Source organism: Acipenser ruthenus, chromosome 41 (genome assembly GCF_902713425.1).
Source record: "Acipenser ruthenus chromosome 41, fAciRut3.2 maternal haplotype, whole genome shotgun sequence".
NCBI lineage: Eukaryota > Metazoa > Chordata > Actinopteri > Acipenseriformes > Acipenseridae > Acipenser > Acipenser ruthenus.
In genome coordinates this window covers 10773392-10785212 of record NC_081229.1, presented here as the reverse complement: position 1 = coordinate 10785212, position 11821 = coordinate 10773392, and the positions used below count along the sequence as shown (strand labels likewise).

At 46.3% G+C, this 11821-nt stretch overlaps 1 pseudogene; it reads right to left on the bottom strand.

Annotated features, from left to right (window-relative positions):
- Positions 1 to 2191: 2191 nt before the first annotated feature.
- LOC117964897 (patr class I histocompatibility antigen, B-2 alpha chain-like) lies at positions 2192 to 11603 on the bottom strand (annotated as a pseudogene).
- Between the last annotated feature and the right edge of the window lie 218 nt (positions 11604 to 11821).

The following is an 11821-nucleotide window of genomic DNA, read 5'->3' as shown; positions in this document are numbered from 1 at the left end:
ACACCACCACTGTCATGTTGTCCGGCCGGATCAACACATGAGTGTAGAGTGTAGTTTTTAGGAGGAAAAAAACACTCGCGCGCGAATAGTACTGCACAGGCAGTCGCTCACACACGACAGACAGATACAAAGAGCAGCCTACCACGCAAGCGAGGAGGCTGCTGAAAGACAGAAAGGCTTGGTCTTTTCAAAGTCGTTGATTCCGGGAAAGTGGCGAGCCAGCTTTCAGCACGAATGCAAGGGAAATACAATCGACTCGAGAAGCTCTTTTCTATCAACAAGCTCATCTCAACACAGAGGTTGTCATGGGTGACCCCGAACCAGTTATTATGTGTAGTAAGAAATTGGATTCCTTTGCATGGAGAATTTCAGTGGCTAGAGTTCACGGCTCCTCGATTGATTCAGATTCAGTTGTATTAAGTCTGCCCACTAATAATATAGAGCAAAATAGGTATTGTGGTGTTTGCAGAGCCGGCCCGAGCTGAACCCAAGACAGAAGTGGAGTCCTGCTGGGAACAAGCTGAAACATTGGACATGGACTGGATGATTTAAAAATGAAATGTATTAACCCTTTGCAGTCCATTTATTAAGTGTGCGTCAGGTCCAATTTATTTTCACACGTGCAGTTAATTTTAGACGCGCTGTTTAAAAGTATTTTTTTCCACAGTCAAATGGGTTTAAATGGCCCTGCATATCAACAAAGTACTCACTAGGCATCTCCAGCCCCGCCCCACCCTTTCGTTCGCTATAGCTTTCACATATGCTAAGAAATATATAATAATAAGAAGTCGTACATACCGATCAATTATCTCCTGATCACTCGTTTTATCACCAAACTCCTCAATAATGCGATCCAAGTCATTATTTTATTACTATAACATCTCAAAAAAGCTCTGCAAATGTCTGTTGTAGTGTCTGTGAGCTGATTCAGTAACAGCCAGCTTGTTTCCTTATGACCGCCCCTATGTGATGCCAGGGGCAAGTATGACTATTCATGAGAGGCATTTTTTTTCCGGCTTGTCTCGGCTTCTGAAGCTCCCACTCGGCCATTGAATGGTTTTCTCGACTTTTTCCAGAGAAAAAACGAACAGAAACCCGTTTTTTGCGTCATTTTGATGATGTTGGACAGGGTCCGACATTGGACTGGATAGGAATAATTGCAATGTCGGACCAGGTCCGACATAGGACCACAAAGGGTTAATGAGATGATATGTGCTGTAACCATTTGTAATGTTTGAATAATTTTTAGTCTGTAACAAATACTGTAAAGTGCTCTCTCTGTAAGATCATATAACAGAATCTGGTACAACTTGATACACTGGTCGGCCTTGAGCAGTCTCTTATCAAGATAGGCACAGCTCCAGAATTGAGGGCTGGAATTTTTAATACTTTTTCAGCTTAAATACAGAATAATGCTATACTAATAAATACATGTTAAAATGTTTGCTTTAAATAGTATAGATTGTTGTGGTAACATATAATCATAGGTAGTGGTAATTATAGTTAGTTTAAATAATAGTGTACTATGAACAATTTTTATGTATAAGATCACATGATTCACTTTGCTTAATATGATAGCATACCTGAAGCTGTTTTCTATCAAGAATATATAATATGTAATTGTAGTGAAAGACAACTTAAAGTAACACTTGGTACTGTCTGAGGGTCCCTGACCTGACATGGGCTGACCCAATGTCATACTTCTAACTGCTTTAAACCCAAATTATTCAGATCTACGTTTTCATGTCTATAATGGGAGCTTCGACACAACTTCACTACAGAGGCGAAGTCCAGGTGACATTTATGTCCCTCATCTGATTGCTTTTAAAACGCACACATACAGTATACACGTGTGTGTGTGTGTGTGTGTGTGTGTATATATATATATACACACACACATACACACATATATTATATTATATAATGTGTGTGGTCCAGTGGTTAAAGAAAATGGCTTGTAACCAGGAGGTCCCCGGTTCAAATCCCACCTCAGCCACTGACTCATTGTGTGACCCTGAGCAAGTCACTTAACCTCCTTGTGCTCCGTCTTTCGGGTGAGACGTAGTTTTAAGTGACTCTGCAGCTGATGCATAGTTCACACACCCTAGTCTCTGTAAGTCACCTTGGATAAAGTGTGGTGGAAGTTTCGTTCCCAGACCCTTGAACAGAGATTCAGGCCTTACAGACAAAGTGGAGTAAAACAAGTTTAATGGTTTGCAAACCCGAGATCACTCTCAACACACATGGTGTTAGAAGAACATCGAGTTCTGACTACCCAGAGTCAGTAAGCATAATATATACCTTGTAGCCTACAGTTATTGCGAGCCAATCACAGAAGCTTAGCTCAGTATACGTTGGATAGCAACAGCTTGGAAGATTAAGATGAGACCAATCATATACAACAATAACAACTTCTTTAAATTGCAAGCATCCTAAAGTTAAACCTCTTCTAACTAGTTTGGTGACATTTCTGAGGAGTGTCACGGATGCAGCTTGCGGTTACTAAATAAAAAGAACTTCCTCTTTCTAGCTGGTAGTCAGTATCTTTCCATCCCTTATATGGGCCTCCTGCACCTGCTAAAAGAAAGAGGAAACATGCACAATAACAACTACCAGTGTACGATGCCTCATTACAATATGATACCTAAATTTTACAATGCGTATTAACATTTAAACCTTAACATGTCAAACCTAAACAATTACAGCAGTAGCAACAATGTAATTATTCCATTACAAAAGGCGTCTGCTAAATAAACACATAATAATAATAATAATAATATTTTATATAACAGGTACAAAAAAGTTGATATATTCTGTACATTACAAACCATAAATGCATAGTAACCATTATTTATAAAATTATAAATATAATACATTAGATAAAACAATTCTACAAATTCTTAATTTGACACACATGACCAACTCAGCTTCCTTGTCTATGGGTTTGTCTGATCGCTCTGTGTGACAATATCACAGTATAATGAAGTGTAAAGGATGAAGCCTCAGCCGAGTCACTAATTCTCTTTCTGTCAATGGAGTCCCTCCTGGAACAATACAGAAATTGAACAAAGAGACTGTTAGTAAAGCACATGGGGGAGGAGAGCACAGTGGAACCAGTTTTGTTCCCTTTGTTTTACATTCTCAAACTAGCAAGAAACAACTCCAAATGCTGATGAAATCACTGCTGCCTGCAGCTGTGCTCTGTCCTATCAAGACCATGCTGGAGTATCAGTGAGACGCAGGAGCGCTCGGAGGCTCTCCTCTGAACTCTACCCTCCTTGTTGGGGTGCTGTGCTCTGTCCTATCAAGACAATGCTGGAGTATCAGTGAGACGCAGGAGCGCTCGGAGGCTCTCCTCTGAACTCTACCCTCCTTGTTGGGGTGCTGTGCTCTGTCCTATCAGGACCATGCTGGAGTATCAGTGAGACGCAGGAGCGCTCTGAGGCTCTCCTCTGAACTCTACCCTCCTTGTTGGGGTGCTGTGCTCTGTCCTATCAAGACCATGCTGGAGTATCAGTGAGATGCAGGAGCGCTCTGAGGCTCTCCTCTGAACTCTACCCTCCTTGTTGGGGTGCTGTGCTCTGTCCTATCAAGACCATGCTGGAGTATCAGTGAGATGCAGGAGCGCTCTGAGGCTCTCCTCTGAACTCTACCCTCCTTGTTGGGGTGCTGTGCTCTGTCCTATCAAGACCATGCTGGAGTATCAGTGAGATGCAGGAGCGCTCTGAGGCTCTCCTCTGAACTCTACCCTCCTTGTTGGGGTGCTGTGCTCTGTCCTATCAAGACCATGCTGGAGTATCAGTGAGAAGCAGGAGCGCTCTGAGGCTCTCCTCTGAACTCTACCCTCCTTGTTGGGGTGCTGTGCTCTGTCCTATCAAGACCATGCTGGAGTATCAGTGAGACGCAGGAGCGCTCTCAGGCTCTCCTCTGAACTCTACCCTCCTTGTTGGGGTGCTGTGCTCTGTCCTATCAGGACCATGCTGGAGTATCAGTGAGAAGCAGGAGCGCTCGGAGGCTCTCCTCTGAACTCTACCCTCCTTGTTGGGGTGCTGTGCTCTGTCCTATCAAGACCATGCTGGAGTATCAGTGAGAAGCAGGAGCGCTCGGAGGCTCTCCTCTGAACTCTACCCTCCTTGTTGGGGTGCTGTGCTCTGTCCTATCAAGACCATGCTGGAGTATCAGTGAGAAGCAGGAGCGCTCGGAGGCTCTCCTCTGAACTCTACCCTCCTTGTTGGGGTGCTGTGCTCTGTCCTATCAGGACCATGCTGGAGTATCAGTGAGAAGCAGGAGCGCTCGGAGGCTCTCCTCTGAACTCTACCCTCCTTGTTGGGGTGCTGTGCTCTGTCCTATCAAGACAATGCTGGAGTATCAGTGAGACGCAGGAGCGCTCTGAGGCTCTCCTCTGAACTCTACCCTCCTTGTTGGGGTGCTGTGCTCTGTCCTATCAAGACCATGCTGGAGTATCAGTGAGACGCAGGAGCGCTCGGAGGCTCTCCTCTGAACTCTACCCTCCTTGTTGGGGTGCTGTGCTCTGTCCTATCAAGACCATGCTGGAGTATCAGTGAGATGCAGGAGCGCTCTGAGGCTCTCCTCTGAACTCTACCCTCCTTGTTGGGGTGCTGTGCTCTGTCCTATCAAGACCATGCTGGAGTATCAGTGAGATGCAGGAGCGCTCGGAGGCTCTCCTCTGAACTCTACCCTCCTTGTTGGGGTGCTGTGCTCTGTCCTATCAAGACCATGCTGGAGTATCAGTGAGACGCAGGAGCGCTCGGAGGCTCTCCTCTGAACTCTACCCTCCTTGTTGGGGTGCTGTGCTCTGTCCTATCAAGACCATGCTGGAGTATCAGTGAGACGCAGGAGCGCTCGGAGGCTCTCCTCTGAACTCTACCCTCCTTGTTGGGGTGCTGTGCTCTGTCCTATCAAGACCATGCTGGAGTATCAGTGAGACGCAGGAGCGCTCGGAGGCTCTCCTCTGAACTCTACCCTCCTTGTTGGGGTGCTGTGCTCTGTCCTATCAAGACCATGCTGGAGTATCAGTGAGACGCAGGAGCGCTCGGAGGCTCTCCTCTGAACTCTACCCTCCTTGTTGGGGTGCTGTGCTCTGTCCTATCAAGACCATGCTGGAGTATCAGTGAGACGCAGGAGCGCTCGGAGGCTCTCCTCTGAACTCTACCCTCCTTGTTGGGGTGCTGTGCTCTGTCCTATCAAGACCATGCTGGAGTATCAGTGAGATGCAGGAGCGCTCTGAGGCTCTCCTCTGAACTCTACCCTCCTTGTTGGGGTGCTGTGCTCTGTCCTATCAAGACCATGCTGGAGTATCAGTGAGATGCAGGAGCGCTCGGAGGCTCTCCTCTGAACTCTACCCTCCTTGTTGGGGTGCTGTGCTCTGTCCTATCAAGACCATGCTGGAGTATCAGTGAGACGCAGGAGCGCTCGGAGGCTCTCCTCTGAACTCTACCCTCCTTGTTGGGGTGCTGTGCTCTGTCCTATCAAGACCATGCTGGAGTATCAGTGAGACGCAGGAGCGCTCTGAGGCTCTCCTCTGAACTCTACCCTCCTTGTTGGGGTGCTGTGCTCTGTCCTATCAAGACCATGCTGGAGTATCAGTGAGACGCAGGAGCGCTCTGAGGCTCTCCTCTGAACTCTACCCTCCTTGTTGGTGTGCTGTGCTCTGTCCTATCAGGACCATGCTGGAGTATCAGTGAGATGCAGGAGCGCTCTGAGGCTCTCCTCTGAACTCTACCCTCCTTGTTGGGGTGCTGTGCTCTGTCCTATCAAGACCATGCTGGAGTATCAGTGAGACGCAGGAGCGCTCGGAGGCTCTCCTCTGAACTCTACCCTCCTTGTTGGTGTGCTGTGCTCTGTCCTATCAAGACCATGCTGGAGTATCAGTGAGACGCAGGAGCGCTCTCAGGCTCTCCTCTGAACTCTACCCTCCTTGTTGGGGTGCTGTGCTCTGTCCTATCAGGACCATGCTGGAGTATCAGTGAGACGCAGGAGCGCTCGGAGGCTCTCCTCTGAACTCTACCCTCCTTGTTGGGGTGCTGTGCTCTGTCCTATCAAGACCATGCTGGAGTATCAGTGAGACGCAGGAGCGCTCTGAGGCTCTCCTCTGAACTCTACCCTCCTTGTTGGGGTGCTGTGCTCTGTCCTATCAAGACCATGCTGGAGTATCAGTGAGAAGCAGGAGCGCTCGGAGGCTCTCCTCTGAACTCTACCCTCCTTGTTGGGGTGCTGTGCTCTGTCCTATCAGGACCATGCAGGAGTATCAGTGAGATGCTGGAGCGCTCTGAGGCTCTCCTCTGAACTCTACCCTCCTTGTTGGGGTGCTGTGCTCTGTCCTATCAAGACCATGCTGGAGAATCAGTGAGAAGCAGGAGCGCTCGGAGACTCTCCTCTGAACTCTACCCTCCTTGTTGGGGTGCTGTGCTCTGTCCTATCAGGACCATGCAGGAGTATCAGTGAGATGCTGGAGCGCTCTGAGGCTCTCCTCTGAACTCTACCCTCCTTGTTGGGGTGCTGTGCTCTGTCCTATCAAGACCATGCTGGAGAATCAGTGAGACGCAGGAGTGCTCTGAGGCTCTCCTCTGAACTCTACCCTCCTTGTTGGGGTGCTGTGCTCTGTCCTATCAAGACCATGCTGGAGAATCAGTGAGACGCAGGAGTGCTCTGAGGCTCTCCTCTGAACTCTACCCTCCTTGTTGGGGTGCTGTGCTCTGTCCTATCAAGACCATGCTGGAGTATCAGTGAGAAGCAGGAGCGCTCTGAGGCTCTCCTCTGAACTCTACCCTCCTTGTTGGGGTGCTGTGCTCTGTCCTATCAAGACCATGCTGGAGTATCAGTGAGACGCAGGAGCGCTCGGAGGCTCTCCTCTGAACTCTACCCTCCTTGTTGGGGTGCTGTGCTCTGTCCTATCAAGACCATGCTGGAGTATCAGTGAGAAGCAGGAGCGCTCTGAGGCTCTCCTCTGAACTCTACCCTCCTTGTTGGGGTGCTGTGCTCTGTCCTATCAAGACCATGCTGGAGTATCAGTGAGACGCAGGAGCGCTCTGAGGCTCTCCTCTGAACTCTACCCTCCTTGTTGGGGTGCTGTGCTCTGTCCTATCAAGACAATGCTGGAGTATCAGTGAGAAGCAGGAGCGCTCTGAGGCTCTCCTCTGAACTCTACCCTCCTTGTTGGGGTGCTGTGCTCTGTCCTATCAGGACCATGCTGGAGTATCAGTGAGACGCAGGAGCGCTCGGAGGCTCTCCTCTGAACTCTACCCTCCTTGTTGGGGTGCTTTGCTCTGTCCTATCAGGACCATGACTTTATCATGTGCTGAAAAAATAAAAGAAAAAAAAATTAAACCTGATTCCAGGAATTGAGATCTTTTATAGAAAACACTTTAAAACCCTTCTCACTTGAGTTTATATTTTAGTGTTTCCTATAGTTTAGTAGAGAGCAGATGTGACATTAGAAAACAACGCTCTCCTGAAAGCAGTGCAAACCAGGCAGAGACAGTTCTGGAGAAAATAAAAACAGACCTCTGAACCAAGACATTAAGAAGGTGCAGGCAATTTCTACAAATCGGGTTTCATGCAGTTAATTTAAAGAACTGCATTCTTAACCACAATACAAAATTCAGATTCGTCTTTTAAGTGTTAATTATTAATTCAATTCTGTTTGTTTTTCTCCAGCCTTGATCTTCAACATTATTTCTTCAACTTAAATCTATACATTAAAAGACCTGTAAAATACTCACTCTGCGCTGCTGTGTAGTGAAGGCTCTTGGCACCTAGGATTGAATTACAAATCTCAGGATTAGTGGATTTACAAGTGAATCTAGCAGCAGCTTCATATCATAGTACAGACACCTTTTACACATTTACTGCAGGAGAGGCCAGGGACGTTAAACGACTCCATCATGACCGCTCAACTCATTAGTACGCACTTCATAAAGGAATTCGATATGCAACACTGCTCTTAACCCCGCCTCCCTCTCTCTCACCTGATGCTCTTTTCTTCCAGATGAGAGCTCCTATGATCACTGCGATGATCAGACCCAGAGCAGCCAGCACACCACCAGCAACAACCCACATGTTGAGAGCAGCGTCTGGAACTGCAAACACACAGGAGACGGTTTAGAAGAGGACTCCGTGAAGATGATGACCAACACCCCTGCAGCAGGCATTAGACTCTCTAAAGCACAATAGCTTATACGGTGCATTTACAGCAAAACCGGTGTAACCCAGCCCCTCTACCTACTGGCATTCTGTACAATTCAGCATTATTTCAGGGTTCCTCATTGGACCCAATTTTCCGTCCGAAGCGACGCTGGATTGTATAGGTTCGGATTGTTACTGTAACTTTTTCTTTTTTTTTGCAATAGCTTGCCCAAATTCTCTGTGCTTTGCCATGCTTGCCTGTTTTACTTAGCCTTTACCATGATTGCACAATGCTGTGCTACGCTTGGCTAATACCAAGGTGTAGCACAGTCAGCGTTCATAAGGGTACACCCATGAGAAAACCTAAACTGTTTTTAAAGCAGACCTGTTTGTGAAGTGGCATCGGGCAGTAACTTCAGCTGGGAAATCCCATTGCAATAAAACACATTTGAATTGAAAAGAATGGCTGGAGGGATTTTGATTTCTCAGTTTTCCTGGACTAAACAGTAATTTTATTATTATTATTATTTTTATTATTATTATTATTATTATTATTTATTTCTTAGCAGACGTCCTTATCCAGGGCGACTTACAATTGTTACAAGATATCACATTATTTCACATTATTTTTTACATACAATTACCCATTTATACAGTTGGGTTTTTACTGGAGCAATCTAGGTAAAGTACCTTGCTCAAGGGTACAGCAGCAGTGTCCCCCACCTGGGATTGAACCCATGACCCTCCGGTCAAGAGTCCAGAGCCCTAACCACTACTCCACACTGCTGGCCCACTACTCCACACTGCTTCAGATACAGCCTCCCTCCCTGCTCACACTGTCTATTTCAGTAGCAGGGTCTCGCTCTCTCTCTCTTACCCCATTTCACATCCATCTTCTCATCCAGACTGGCGTGGTCCACCTGGCAGGAGTAGCTGTGTCTCTTCTGCTCCTCAGGACTCACGGTCAGGGTCTTTCTCAGCTGGTAGGTTTTGTCCCCATTGGGAAGCACCTGCCCACTCCACACCCCCTCCTCCAGCACATGCTCTCCGTCTCTGATCCAGCTCACCTCAACCTCTCGGGGGTAGAACCCCGTCACGTGGCAAACGACCTCCGTTCCTGCAGATTCCCGCGCTTTCCTCTCTATCAGCGTCACTTCAGGGCGGACTGGTGAAGGAGAACACCAGCTGTGTTAAAGTTAGACCTCCTAGTAGTTTTATCCAATAACACTGACGAACCATCCTGTACTCCCGATTGGCTTTTAACTGCAACTGTTCTGTGAAAAACTACAACTAATCCAGCTCAGTAGTGTGTTTACCAGCAGAGCAAACAACACTGTTATTAAGAGGTACATTTGTGTTTATGTAGTTTAGAGTTTTTTCAATAGCAATGAAAAACACCCCGAATGGTCTGAGCATTATCAGTGATTTGAGTATTATAAAAAGTGACTGACCAGTCCCTCTCACCAACGTACACCTGATTGCTCTTTATTGCCTATTATTCCTGTAGGGTTGTGTGTGTCTGTACTCAGTCCTACAGTCCCTGTGTAACAGTGATAGAAGGGGCTGTGTGTGTCTGTACTCAGTCCTACAGTCCCTGTGTAACAGTGATAGAAGGGGCTGTGTGTGTCTGTACTCAGTCCTATAGTCCCTGTGTAACAGTGATAGAAGGGGCTGTGTGTGTCTGTACTCAGTCCTATAGTCCCTGTGTAACAGTGATAGAAGGGGCTGTGTGTGTCTGTACTCAGCCCTACAGTCCCTGTGTAACAGTGATAGAAGGGGCTGTGTGTGTCTGTACTCAGTCCTACAGTCCCTGTGTAACAGTGATAGAAGGGGCTGTGTGTGTCTGTACTCAGTCCTACAGTCCCTGTGTAACAGTGATAGAAGGGGCTGTGTGTGTCTCTACTCGGTCCTATAGACCCTGTGTAACAGTGACAGAAGGGGTTGTGTGTGTCTGTACTCGGTCCTACAGTCCCTGTGTAACAGTGATAGAAGGGGCCGTGTGTGTCTGTACTCAGTCCTATAGTCCCTGTGTAACAGTGATAGAAGGGGCTGTGTGTGTCTGTACTCACCTCCAGTATGGTTAAAGTGCTGGACTGTATTTCTCAAACTCCATTTTAAGGTGTCATGACCATTGCGAATTTACCAAGTTTGTCTGTCCCAGAATCCACGACCAATAGTCTTATTTATCCAGTCGAATAGGGGGACCGGTTTTTCCATGGTGCTGTCATAGTACGAGTATTGCACATCATCCACCATCCCCACATCTATATACTCTGGGAACCCCTTCCCTTCTGACATTGCCAGTGCAAAATACTGCAGTGAATGAGTTCCTGGAAATAGAAATGACAATTAGTTTAAATAATCCCAGAGCGTCAGTGAGCAGCAGACATTTAAACATGTTTGTTAATAACATGGATTCACCCTGTGTTCTTACAACTCTATCAAATTGCTTTAAAAGCCCAGATAGTGACACTAACAGTTCGTGGGACATTACTCTCAAAATCTGCAACGTTTACCAGACATGCGCGAAGTAATTCTGCAAGAAGACAATTCTGTTTGAATAATAAGTGTTTTTTTTTTTTTTATTTCCCAATTATAAATGTAAAATTAAAGAGCAAATGGTTTCAAATGCATTCTCATACACAATCATTCTTCCCTGTAGTTGTCTTTAACTAGGTTTAAGCTATTGGATAGATTATATAGGTGCAGTGGAGAGTGACGTACTTTTTAAATGGCTTTATAATACAACTTTTTTTTTTTTTTTCGTTCTGCGTATGCAGTTTAGTAGAATGCATCCTAGTACACCGTGCTACACAACATTGGAAGACTTCCAACAAAATCGCTGAAATAGAATAAGCAATCTTTAAACTACTGGGAAATATGAGATAATGCTGCGGGTTACACCTTTCCCTTTGTAAGTACCTTTTACGCATGCAACACTTACTCACATCATTTGTTGGTTTTGTGAACTGCACGAAACGTCACAGGAATTCCCTTTAACTCGCTAGAACTTGCAGTGGATGGAAACCATTTTGTTGCCGTGTCTCTATTATTTTTGTAGCGATTTTACCGAGTAACTTATAAACTCGCTCGACAAATGGATGGAAAGCGCAGTCTTGTCATGCGAGTAAACACTTCTAAACGTCCACTTAACCCGTGTTCAATAGCGTTTGTCGCATATATTTCCTTACCGAGCTTAAAAGTTAAATGGAAAAAGGCCTTGCTTGTTTTTCCTTCAAGCAAACTAATCCTGAGAGAAAGTCCCCAGTATTTGTGCTGTACATGCATTTGAAGAAACGTGAAATATTTCGTGCACAAACTCACCTGCAGCAGCTGCATGAACCCAGCAGAGAATCCCGAGCGCAGTCATTCGGATCATCTTTTGACGAAGCAATATATTTAAATGCTGGTTATAAACAATGACGTCTCCAGTGACGTGTAGAATGATGTTTACCATCCAGCAGCTGAATAAGCTGCTATCAGAAACTCCCTCACTCGAGAATTCTGTGATTGGCTGCACAACCGTGCTTCAGCCAATAGGAAGCGAGCACCCGTAGTCTCTGGGTAAAATGTTTTTCGCAGGATAGTTTCTCTGAAGTGAAACAGTTTTGTGTTAAAAAGAAAGCAAACGCTTGCGTAAGACAGCAGCGAATCCTGCTCCCCAGCCGTGGGGTTT